At 45.2% G+C, this 12,031-nt stretch overlaps 4 non-coding genes across 4 annotated transcripts; all 4 read right to left on the bottom strand.

The window, feature by feature from the left end:
* Window positions 1-9,808: 9,808 nt before the first annotated feature.
* On the bottom strand, window positions 9,809-9,883 carry Trnas-cga (transfer RNA serine (anticodon CGA)). The gene has a single exon. It is a non-coding gene; the product is annotated as a tRNA-Ser (tRNA).
* A 225-nt stretch (window positions 9,884-10,108) lies between these two features.
* Trnas-cga (transfer RNA serine (anticodon CGA)) lies at window positions 10,109-10,183 on the bottom strand. Its single transcript has one exon. It is a non-coding gene; the product is annotated as a tRNA-Ser (tRNA).
* Window positions 10,184-10,408: 225 nt separating this feature from the next.
* Trnas-cga (transfer RNA serine (anticodon CGA)) lies at window positions 10,409-10,483 on the bottom strand. The gene has a single exon. It is a non-coding gene; the product is annotated as a tRNA-Ser (tRNA).
* A 225-nt stretch (window positions 10,484-10,708) lies between these two features.
* Trnas-cga (transfer RNA serine (anticodon CGA)) lies at window positions 10,709-10,783 on the bottom strand. The gene has a single exon. It is a non-coding gene; the product is annotated as a tRNA-Ser (tRNA).
* Window positions 10,784-12,031: the final 1,248 nt, after the last annotated feature.

Raw genomic sequence — 12,031 nt, 5'->3', positions numbered from 1 at the left:
CCTACGTCATTCATGAAATGAACACCAGTAAAAATACACAAAGAAGAATATTTCTCAAGAGCCTTAAAATTAATGTACCATGCAAAATATTGTCACGAAACTGGGAATGTCCTGTATTATTAGAGAGAATAAAATTGTTTGTGAAGAATAGAAAAATGTTCATCAAACTGAATTATTTTAATGCAACGAAACGTTTTGTACCTTAATTCTGAAACACTGTTTGCACACTAAGTTAGATTTCATTTGTTGTGCACGTATTAATTTCACTGTCGTTAAGACACATATGTTGTAATTATCGTGTTTTTATCAATGAGCTGCTGTCCTTATTGACTAAAACAAATAATTTTTTAGAGAAATTTGGAAGAATATATTTTAGACAGTTCTAATGTAAATGAAGACTGATTGGAGGATAGTGCACCACATGAAGAGGGAGTGAAAAAGATGGAACCAGTGAAAGTAATAGCAATATTTGGTTTCATGACATGTCTCCGTGTCCTTCCCCCGTTGCAGAACACTTAAGGGCTGACTTCATTAAAATTGGATGTGAAATAATTCAGAACAATGATGGGTCGTTTGTTTCTGTTAATACACAAGGCAGTCAGGATAAGACAAGAGATACTAGCCGACTGCTGTTGTTCAACTTTCTGTATCAATGCAACACATGGCCATAGAATTCTGAGAACCTAGATGGCATACGCAAGTAAAAACCGAAGTTCATGCTGTGTTTTGAGTAGGTTCTCTGACTGAGATGCAAGTTTGAATAATATACCTAAATTTGTTAATGGTTTTCAAGCTCTGTGGAAACTCAGTCTGAAAATTTGCTATAGTGAAATGTCAGAGAAACATCAAGCTGAATCTGAGTAATGAAAAACCTCAAGAACAGTTCTAATTACCAGTAGAACAACTGAACTTGTTACACAGGTTGCTTCTGAACCAGAAATAAGGCAATGGATTTTCTTAAAGAAACTTTATGGACGTCACTATTTTCAGTTTTAACAAAATCTTCCATTCCGTGACCACAGAGAGCATAATTATGCAATTATGTTACCAGAAAATAAAGAAGCCGATTCACGTTATCTAAATCTGACGCTATACTAAGAGAACACTTGACCAAACGAAGAAAGTCCACTCAGTCGCAGTAGGGCCAAATACTAGGGTTATTCGGAGAGTAAGTTCCGACTGATCGCGAAATGGAAACCACTATGATAATCAGAAATATTTTATCTGCAACAGTTATCTACAGCTTCCAGTCACTGCTATACATAGTCAACACTCCGACTTAGACATTTGTCGTAGCGTTGTACCAACTTCCCAATACCCTCGTCATAGAAAGCAGCCTCCTATGCTTCCCGCCAATTCTCTACGCTCATCTATAGCTCATCGTCTGTGCGAGAATGTTGGCTTGATAGTCAGTAGCTAAAGTGAGCAGAGATGAAACACAGAGGGAGCCAATTACCGGCTGTAGTGCGGGTGATCAAACACTTCGCATCGGAAACGCTGCAGGAGCATTTTCATTGCCCCTGCAGATTGCGACCGAGAATTGTCACGAAGTGGGAACCGTATGACAGTTCTGTAATGTGGGCTGCATAACATCAGGCGAAATCTGGCACCAGGACCTCATGCTTGGCGGGAGACACTATTCTCTACGCATCTTTATGTTCTTACAGTGCGCTCAGAGCTGAAAAGAGGTAAGTGATGCAACCGACGGGCATACTAGAGACACTGTCGAACACATGTGCGCACAGCTTTATTAGATTTTCACAGTCGTTTCCATTTCTTGACCGATCGGAACTTACTTTCCGAATATCCCTCGAATATGCAACACTACACAAAATGGATTTATGTCTCTTCTGGGCGGAAGTCTTAAGGAAAAGATTTGAAAGTTCTAAGAATTTCTGTATATTCTTTAGTAGCACGCCAGATATTTCGCAGATAGATCAAACCAGTGGAATCATTCACGACGTTCACGCAGAAAACAAGTAGGAGTAAAGGAGTTATGGGAACTATGATCCACAAATAAAAAAAAAGAGGAGTAAGTGGTGTACACTTTTTTTACACAAGTGACGCAAAGATCAAGGAACAAAAAACTCAGGAGGAAACAAGAGTCGTTACACTTAACCAAGGATACTGATAGACAGTCTTTCACGCAGGTAGAAGTATACTTCACGATTTCAATGACATGTTCGCGCGCTTGTGTCGTCGCCACACAGCCCCCCTCCATCAGATGGGAGCTCCTGGGATGAAGGGGAACTTGTCACGAATTGTCCTGCCCGCTCTCGTGCGGACCTGCGGACCGGCACCAGTATCGGTGAGGGAGAAGAACCTGGCACTAAGTGAACGTCTGTGGCGACTAACCCCATTGCCGATGACAGCAGGGCGGCGGTTGGGGCCGGCAGAGTAGAGGTCTGGTCAATAGGGGAACGTCCAGAAGCAGGAGTCTGCCGACAGGGAGGCTGCCGCTGTGCAGTGACAAGGGCGCCTATCCTGCTCTTACCCGTTCAGTGGAAAACCTGTTTTGTTTCACGTTGATCAAGAGAGTGAAGAAGAATTATATGATATGCTGTATGGAATGAATAGTCTAAAAACTACAGAATATGGATGGGGAGTAAATACACTCCTGGAAATTGAAATAAGAACACCGTGAATTCATTGTCCCATGAAGGGGAAACTTTATTGAAACATTCCTGGGGTCAGATACATCACATGATCACCACTGACAGAACCACAGGCACATAGACACAGGCAACAGAGCATGCACAATGTCGGCACTAGTACAGTGTGTATCCACCTTTAGCAGCATGCAGGCTGCTATTCTCCCATGGAGACGATCGTAGAGATGCTGGATGTAGTCCTGTGGAACGGTTTGCCATGCCATTTCCACCTGGCGCCACAGTTGGACCAGCGTTCGTGCTGGACGTGCAGACCGCGTGAGACGACGCTTCATCCAGTCCCAAACATGCTCAATGGGGGACAGATCCGGAGATCTTGCTGGCCAGGGTAGTTGACTTACACCTTCTAGAGCACGTTGGGTGGCACGGGATACATGCGGACGCGCATTGTCCTGTTGGAACAATAAGTTCCCTTGCCGGTCTAGGAATGGTAGAACGATGGGTTCGATGACGGTTTGGATGTACCGTGCACTATTCAGTGTCCCCTCGACGATCACCAGAGGTGTACGGCCAGTGTAGGAGATCGCTCCCCACACGATGATGCCGGGTGTAGGCCCTGTGTGCCTCGGTCGTATGCAGTCCTCATTGTGGCGCTCACCTGCACGGCGCCAAACACGCATACGACCATCATTGGCACCATGGCAGAAGCGACTCTCATCGCTGAAGACGACACGTCTCCATTCGTCCCTCCATACACGCCTGTCGCGACACCACTGGAGGCGGGCTGCACTATGTTGGGGCGTGAGCGGAAGACGGCCTAACAGTGTGCGGGACCGTAGCCCAGCTTCATGGAGACGGTTGCGAATGGTCCTCGCCGATACCCCAGGAGCAACAGTATCCCTAATTTGCTGGGAAGTGGCGGTGCGGTCCCCTACGGCACTGCGTAGGATCCTACGGTCTTGGCGTGCATCCGTGCGTCGCTGCGGTCCGGTCCCAGGTCGACGGGCACGTGCACCTTCCGCCGACCACTGGCGACAACATCGATGTACTGTGGAGACCTCACGCCCCATGTGTTGAGCAATTCGGCGGTACGTCCACCCGGCCTCCCGCATGCCCACTATACGCCCTCGCTCAAAGTCCGGCAACTGCACATACGGTTCACGTCCACGCTGTCGCGGCATGCTACCAGTGTTAAAGACTGCGATGGAGCTCCGTATGCCACGGCAAACTGGCTGACACTGACGTCGGCGGTGCACAAATGCTGCGCAGCTAGCGCCATTCGACGGCCAACACCGCGGTTCCTGGTGTGTCCGCTGTGCCGTGCGTGTGATCATTGCTTGTACAGCCCTCTCGCAGTGTCCGGAGCAAGTGTGGTGGGTCTTACACACCGGTGTCAATGTGTTCTTTTTTCCATTTCCAGGAGTGTAGAAGAAAGGCGAAAGTAATGAGAAGTTAGAAGGAGAAAGGCGAAAGTAATGAGAAGATAGAAGGAGAATGGCGAAACTTAACATCAGGGTTTATGGTCACGAATTAGATGAGGTTATGGAACTCTGCTACCAGACAGCAAAATTACCGATGACGGACGGGGAAAAGAGGACATCAAAAGCAGACTAGCAATGGCAAAAAGAGCATTCGGCCAAAGAGAAGTTTACTGGTGAAATTCTTCTTTGTATGTAAAGAAAGACTGAGCCGGTAAACTTCTGCATTATTTGATACTGAAACAGCTACGTAGAACTGAAGTACTCAGACAGTTCTCTCTTTTCTTAATCTGATCATTTCTGAACTGACACGCAATACTTTAGCGCAACGCATTCTAACTTTTAATAATCCCTACAAAAGAATAGCCCTGACTAACAATAACCTATCCTTGATGAATCACTTATCTCACCAAAATCTTCGTTACTCAAACTACTGGAAAACAGCGAGCTCCAATATTTCCAGCTAAATAAAAGATTCTAAACTACTGAAGGCACTAACTACTGATAGGCATATAGCTAGCAAATGAAATATTTTGATACAGAACAAACAATTTCTTTACCTTAACAGTGTTCAAAAGTCATTATATATATATATATATATATATATATATATATATATATATATATATATATATATATTAGTGACATCCAGTTCGACAAATTTCCTTTTTCTGACGGACACACTTCCAGATCTTCCGCTCATATGAACATCTAAAACCTCTCGAATCCCCCCCCCCCACACACACACACATCCACCGCTGCTGTTCGCTGTTCACATCCATCTGCCCTACACTACACTAACGAATAATCGAACAGTGTGTCTAACCAGCCACAGACTGCACATAGCGCAGTCAGCCATTTTAATACACAGCGCTACGTCACGTCACCAACATAAAAACCTAAACAGCGTACTTACACTGGTATCAAACATAGTCCTTTAGTATAACGAGGAAATACCTGAGAACGTAGGTTTGGAGCATAGCATTGTATGATAGTGAAAGATAAACTGTGGGAAAACCAGAAAAGAACAGAATCGATGCTTCTGAAATTTTGTGCTACAGGCGGTTGTTGAAAATTAGGTGATAACGTAAGGAATGAGGAGACTCTGCACAGAATCGGAGAGGAATGGAATGTATAGCAAACATTGACAAGAAGAAGGGACAAGATGACAGGACATCTGTTAAGACATAAGGGAATATTTCTAATTGTACTAGAGGGAGCTGCAGAGGTTAAAAACTGTAGAGGAAGAGAGGGATTACAATACGTCCAGCAGATAATTGAGGACATAGGTTGCAAGGAAGATGAAGAGATTGGCGCATAAGAGTAATTAAAAGAGAGAGAGAGAGAGAGAGAGAGAGAGAGTGAGGGTCTTCGTCTTTCTCCTGCGCCCCAGCTAGTTGGGTTCGATCCACTCTAGAAGAGAGCGCATTTATTCCTGGATATAGTCGGCAACCACGTTGTCAGCTGCTTGTAGCCGACGGAAATCGGTAGTGATCTGCACGATGAATTCCAAATGGTTCAAGTGCCGAAGGGAGACGGAATTGTGAAGGGTTGGTAACGCCGAAGAAACAGGTTTATGGTCCGTAAGACAGTGAAGTGGCGTACCGCAGTTGGTGGTCTGAAATGTCTAATTGCTTTGTACACTGCTAACAGTTGGCAGTCTTAAGCACTCCATGTAGTCTCTGTGTCAGACAACTGGAGGGTCTGCCATCACCCTTTTACCTTTGCAGCACCACTCCCTTTAGAAGTCTGGCTAGCGTCGACGACCACAGACAGTTGCGCTGAAGGCAGAGGGTGAGCAAGGAGTACCGTCTCTTTCAAGGAGGACCTGGGTTTGTCGAAACAAGATATTTTTGTGTCCAGGCAACAGACCCCAGGAAGTGAGCGGTCCCTGAAGAGGAAAGCCTTGAGGTAAACGGATTCTGGCTTCCCGTACTGCAGCGAACGACCGTCGCAGGTAGCAAGAGGAGAACCGCACCGGAAATGACCGCGGAGAAACCCTCGGACGTTGTCGCGCCAGGTACACATAGTCTGCGGCCGCGAGCTCGGCTCCAGTTCACCACCGACAATGGAGGGTGAAGCTTTGACAATGCCAGCCACTCGTGCTGGCGAAACGTCAGAAAAGTCATTAGATGAACGTCGGCAGAAGAACCCGAGACAGAAGCCAATAGACAGTTTGTCAGTCTATGATGGCTTAATGTCTTCGGAGTCACTTGATGTTCCAGTCTTTTGTATTTCCTGAGGTGCTTCTGGAATTTAATAATAGGCCTCTTGGATTTCAATAAGACTAAATATTTGGGTGTTTGAAACAGCGGCTGTAAAATCATGTAAGTGGGGACAAGTTATCAATTCTGCGGTGTGGGAACAGTTAGGGCGTTTAGTCCTCGACACAGAAGACAAGAAACTTTTTTCTTTCGAACTTCGTGTAGGGCAGACGTCCAGGGGCTATCAGAGCGACTGATAAGGTCGACCAATTCCGCGTCCGACCATCCTGAGTTAGGTTTTCCGTGATTTCCGTAAATCTCTCCAGGCAAATCCCGGGATGGTTCCTTCGAAAGGGGACGGGCGACTTCCTTCCCCGACCTTTCCTTATCCGATGAGACCGACGACCTCGCTGTTTGGTGTCCTCCCCCCAGAAAACCAACCAACCGAAGGGACCTGTCCATCAATGGCTTCACCCAACACCACTTGTTGAATGCCGATGTCCATAGGTTCACGCATTTCTCGAAGCTCACTGTTCTTGACGTGTATATATTTACCCACAGGAGTGTGTTGTGCTCTTCATTATGTCAACAAAATTTGCGAGTCGGATGCTCCAATAGCGAGGACGAATTGCATGTTACTGTGTGAGAGTCCATAGGCCTCTAAAGAGAGTTCGAGAATGTGGAACCAAAGACTGGACTATTGCGGACTGTGCGACGGTGCGACGAATTTATTATTCGGCACGGAAGGCGCTATGCACCTAGATACGGACTCTTCATGAGATTCATAAATCACGAAGTTCCTGGAACTTGCCACAGCATTTGTGGAATAGTCTGAAGATCTTCTGAAATACCCGTTAAGTGTCTTGAAGGTATTGCGTTCATGTTCGTAAGTGAAGTGATCTCGCTATTGTTTTACTTATCGTCCGCCATGGTCGCAGGCAGCACTTGTGGGTATTATAATCCACAACTGAATAAAGGCGGTATAAGTGCTATTCACTTTATAAATCAATAGACGCAGTAATAAAATAACGAAATGCTCAGGAGAAAACAAGAGAGATAATTCAGACTAAGCCACTGAACAACAGTCGACAATTTAGAATGTGTTTTCGACTGCTTGCGTCTTCTAAATCATTTTCAGCAAACAGTGAATAAGGCCATTAACAAAACGTAGACTATTTTACAAATTAATAAACAGAATGGTCTGGATGTAACGATCTGCCGAGGACAAGGATTTGACAACGTTTCTACAATGTCAGAGGTACATATAGGAGTTCAAAAAAGAAACTATGAACGTAATCCTAAGGCACTGTTTATACATTGCGCAAACCAATCAATCTGGGTGATTACACGCTTCTGCAGCAGTTCCATTACGTGTGGTTTTTTTACTGCTGTAGAAAGTTGATCGTGTAATACCCACAGAGTGGCTATCTTTCTGTAAGATGTCTGAGTAACAGTTAACAGACTTTCGTGTACGGGATACAGTGCTCTCTACGAAGCTGTTAAACCTGTTATTCAGTGGTTAAAAATTTTATCGATGCCTGAGAAACTGTCTAATTCTTCGAAAACCATAGAAACCAGAGAAGCTGCTCTAACTCTGTTGCATGCATTGTGTGACATTTTTCAAAATTTTTTAATACTGCCTTAGTTAAGAAGAAGTCAGTCATCCTCAGAGTATTTACAGGTTCTTCTAGTAAGCTTGGGAATGTGGTACTACTAAGAGGAGATAAGATTAGAAGTGGACGCCTTTTTTTTCTTTTTTTTTTTTTACAGGGGACGAACTATCTTGTTGACGACGAAAGCGCTTCGAATTCCAAAGAATACTGATGACGAGACGGTCGTTCCTATGGCAAAAAGTAAAAGTATCCGCAAGAAGAAAATCTTGTTAGGGGAGACGGCTGCTGGCGAGACGCTGATTTTGCATCAGAAACTGAGGTCAGTGTAACAACTCATCGACAGGTTTCTACAACTTTAAACGACTTTTAAAAAGTTTATTTCGCAACTGCGATGAGATTTCTGAAGATGGTATCCTTGTAGGAATTCCACGTCTCAGAATATTTGCGCAAGCTGCGAAAGTTCCAAAAGAAAAATTTCTTGATTGGAAATCTTTAAGATTCTTACACTTCGTCATTGAATATGAATGTGCAGAATCAGTCTACAGCCTCACTTTGACATCAGTTTTTTTTTTCTAATTTCGTGTGTTTCAGAAGCGTAATATCAGCTTATCATTAGGTGGATCTCTGGTTTTTTTATTGCTTTATTAATAACTAATCAAACTATGGGAGCACAAATTTAGCCTCAGGACTGAAGACCACAACAACAACAACAACAATTAAACTATGTTACTTGTAAGAATGTGTTTTCATTATCTTTCTGTTCATAAGAACTGTTAAGAAAATACAAGGTGTTTGAAAACGAATATACGTATTACAAAGTATTATTTTGTCCAAACTATCAATCGCTGCGCCTCTGCTCCACTATTGCAGAAACGAATACATAGCCTAGTTTATATTAATAGCCGATGGATGTCAGTTGTCTTCTGTTTTGCGTGGTAATCGTCATGTGTTTGAAATGTCTACTCCGCAGCAGAAATCGTTTTGTGTTCTCGAGTTTGCGAAGTGAAATTCCGTGATTATAGGGCAAAGACGTTTCAGCTTGAGGTACCAAATCGATCCTCTGAATGGGTGGAACATTTGCAGATGGTATCGACAATTTCTAGATACGGGATGTGTGTGTAAGGAAAGATACCTGGCCGCCCTCGTGTTCCTGAAGAAAATATTCACGACTTCAAACTGATTTCCAACGTAGTTCTTCAAAATCAACTCGTCGTGCCAGTCGGAAGTTACAACGGCTTACAACAACGATTTGGCGTGTTTTCAGACATTGGTTGGCTATGAAGCCGTACAAGTTACAGCTGTTACAAGCTCTTCGTCCTGATGACAAACGCAAACGTGTCGCATTTTGTAACGAGATTCTTGATATTGTTGAGAATGATAACACTTTCGTTCAACGCATCGGGTTCATTGAAGAAGCGAGTTTCCGTGTTAGTGGGCAGGTAAAGAAACACAATGTTCAAATTTGGGGCCTACAGAAACCACATGCAGCCATTGAACATGTACGAGATTAGCCCAATGTGTTTTGTGCGATATCCCGACCATCTGTTTACGCCCCATTCTTCTATGATAAAAACACGGTTAACAGTCAGCAGTATTTCACTATGTTACAAAAGTGGATGTTTCCGAGTCGACACGAAGACAATTTCATTTTTCAACAAGAGGGGGCACCCCCTCACCGGAGTCGCCAAGTGCTTGGTCGTCAAGGAGCTGGGACTTGGCAAGTCTCAGCTCGGCTCCGTGGTCACCGAATTTGACACTCTCTGTCTTCTTCCTGTGGGGTTTCGCTAAAGACAACGTTTATGTACCACCACTCCCACAGAACCTGGAAGAGTTGAAAAACCGAATCCGTACTGCTATAACGTAAATGTGGAAGGACATGAAACTTCCTGGCAGATTAATACTGTGTGCCCGACCGAGACTCGAACTCGGGACCTTTGCCTTTCGCGGGCAAGTGCTCTACCAACTGAGCCACCGAAGCACGACTCACGACCGGTACTCACAGCTTTACTTCTGCCAGTATCCGTCTCCTACCTTCCAAACTTTACAGAAGCTCTTCTGCGAAACATGCAGAACTAGCACTCCTGAAAGAAAGGATACTGTGGAGACATGGCTTAGCCACAGCCTGGGGGATGTTTCCAGAATGAGATTTTCACTCTGCAGCGGAGTGTGCGCTGATATGAAACTTCCTGGCAGATTAAAACTGTGTGCCCGACCGAGACTCGAACTCGGGACCTTTGCCTTTCGCGGGCAAGTGCTCTACCAACTGAGCCACCGAAGCACGACTCACGACCGGTACTCACAGCTTTACTTCTGCCAGTATCCGTCTCCTACCTTCCAAACTTTACAGAAGCTCTTCTGCGAAACATGCAGAACTAGCACTCCTGAAAGAAAGGATACTGTGGAGACATGGCTTAGCCACAGCCTGGGCGATGTTTCCAGAATGAGATTTTCACTCTGCAGCGGAGTGTGCGCTGATATGAAACTTCCTGGCAGATTAAAACTGTGTGCCCGACCGAGACTCGAACTCGGGACCTTTGCCTTTCGCGGGCAAGTGCTCTACCAACTGAGCCACCGAAGCACGACTCACGACCGGTACTCACAGCTTTACTTCTGCCAGTATCCGTCTCCTACCTTCCAAACTTTACAGAAGCTCTTCTGCGAAACATGCAGAACTAGCACTCCTGAAAGAAAGGATACTGTGGAGACATGGCTTAGCCACAGCCTGGGGGATGTTTCCAGAATGAGATTTTCACTCTGCAGCGGAGTGTGCGCTGATATGAAACTTCCTGGCAGATTAAAACTGTGTGCCCGACCGAGACTCGAACTCGGGACCTTTGCCTTTCGCGGGCAAGTGCTCTACCAACTGAGCCACCGAAGCACGACTCACGACCGGTACTCACAGCTTTACTTCTGCCAGTATCCGTCTCCTACCTTCCAAACTTTACAGAAGCTCTTCTGCGAAACATGCAGAACTAGCACTCCTGAAAGAAAGGATACTGTGGAGACATGGCTTAGCCACAGCCTGGGGGATGTTTCCAGAATGAGATTTTCACTCTGCAGCGGAGTGTGCGCTGATATGAAACTTCCTGGCAGATTAAAACTGTGTGCCCGACCGAGACTCGAACTCGGGACCTTTGTCTTTCGCGGGCAAGTGCTCTACCAACTGAGCCACCGAAGCACGACTCACGACCGGTACTCACAGCTTTACTTCTGCCAGTATCCGTCTCCTACCTTCCAAACTTTACAGAAGCTCTTCTGCGAAACATGCAGAACTAGCACTCCTGAAAGAAAGGATACTGTGGAGACATGGCTTAGCCACAGCCTGGGGGATGTTTCCAGAATGAGATTTTCACTCTGCAGCGGAGTGTGCGCTGATATGAAACTTCCTGGCAGATTAAAACTGTATGCCCGACCGAGACTCGAACTCGGGACCTTTGCCTTTCGCGGGAAAGTGCTCTACCAACTGAGCCACCGAAGCACGACTCACGACCGGTACTCACAGCTTTACTTCTGCCAGTATCCGTCTCCTACCTTCCAAACTTTACAGAAGCTCTTCTGCGAAACATGCAGAACTAGCACTCCTGAAAGAAAGGATACTGTGGAGACATGGCTTAGCTACAGCCTGGGGGATGTTTCCAGAATGAGATTTTCACTCTGCAGCGGAGTGTGCGCTGATATGAAACTTCCTGGCAGATTAAAACTGTGTGCCCGACCGAGACTCGAACTCGGTACCTTTGCCTTTCGCGGGCAAGTGCTCTACCAACTGAGCCACCGAAGCACGACGCACGACCGGTACTCACAGCTTTACATTGTGGAAGGACATGCTTGCCCGAGTATGGGAGGAATTTGAGTATTGATGTGGTATTGTTCACGTCGCTGATGGAGAACATGTTGAAAATCTGTAATCTGAAATTGAGAGGTTCGTGAATATGTGTGTTAAGTTCCATATTCGTATGTCTTAATGTTTAATAAATATATGGGTTTGAAATATGTACGTTCTTGTTAACACTGTATTTAACAGTATTTCTATCTTGCTTACTTAATGACTTGAATTAAAAAAATGCCACTACCTGAAAATTTATTGTTATTTTATTTGCCGGGGGGGGGGGGGGGGGTGACGGCGAGTT

The sequence above is a fragment of the Schistocerca gregaria genome, chromosome 4 (assembly GCF_023897955.1).
Source record: "Schistocerca gregaria isolate iqSchGreg1 chromosome 4, iqSchGreg1.2, whole genome shotgun sequence".
Lineage (NCBI taxonomy): Eukaryota > Metazoa > Arthropoda > Insecta > Orthoptera > Acrididae > Schistocerca > Schistocerca gregaria.
The sequence above is the reverse complement of the archived record's forward strand: the minus strand, read 5'-3'. Positions and strand labels throughout refer to the sequence as shown.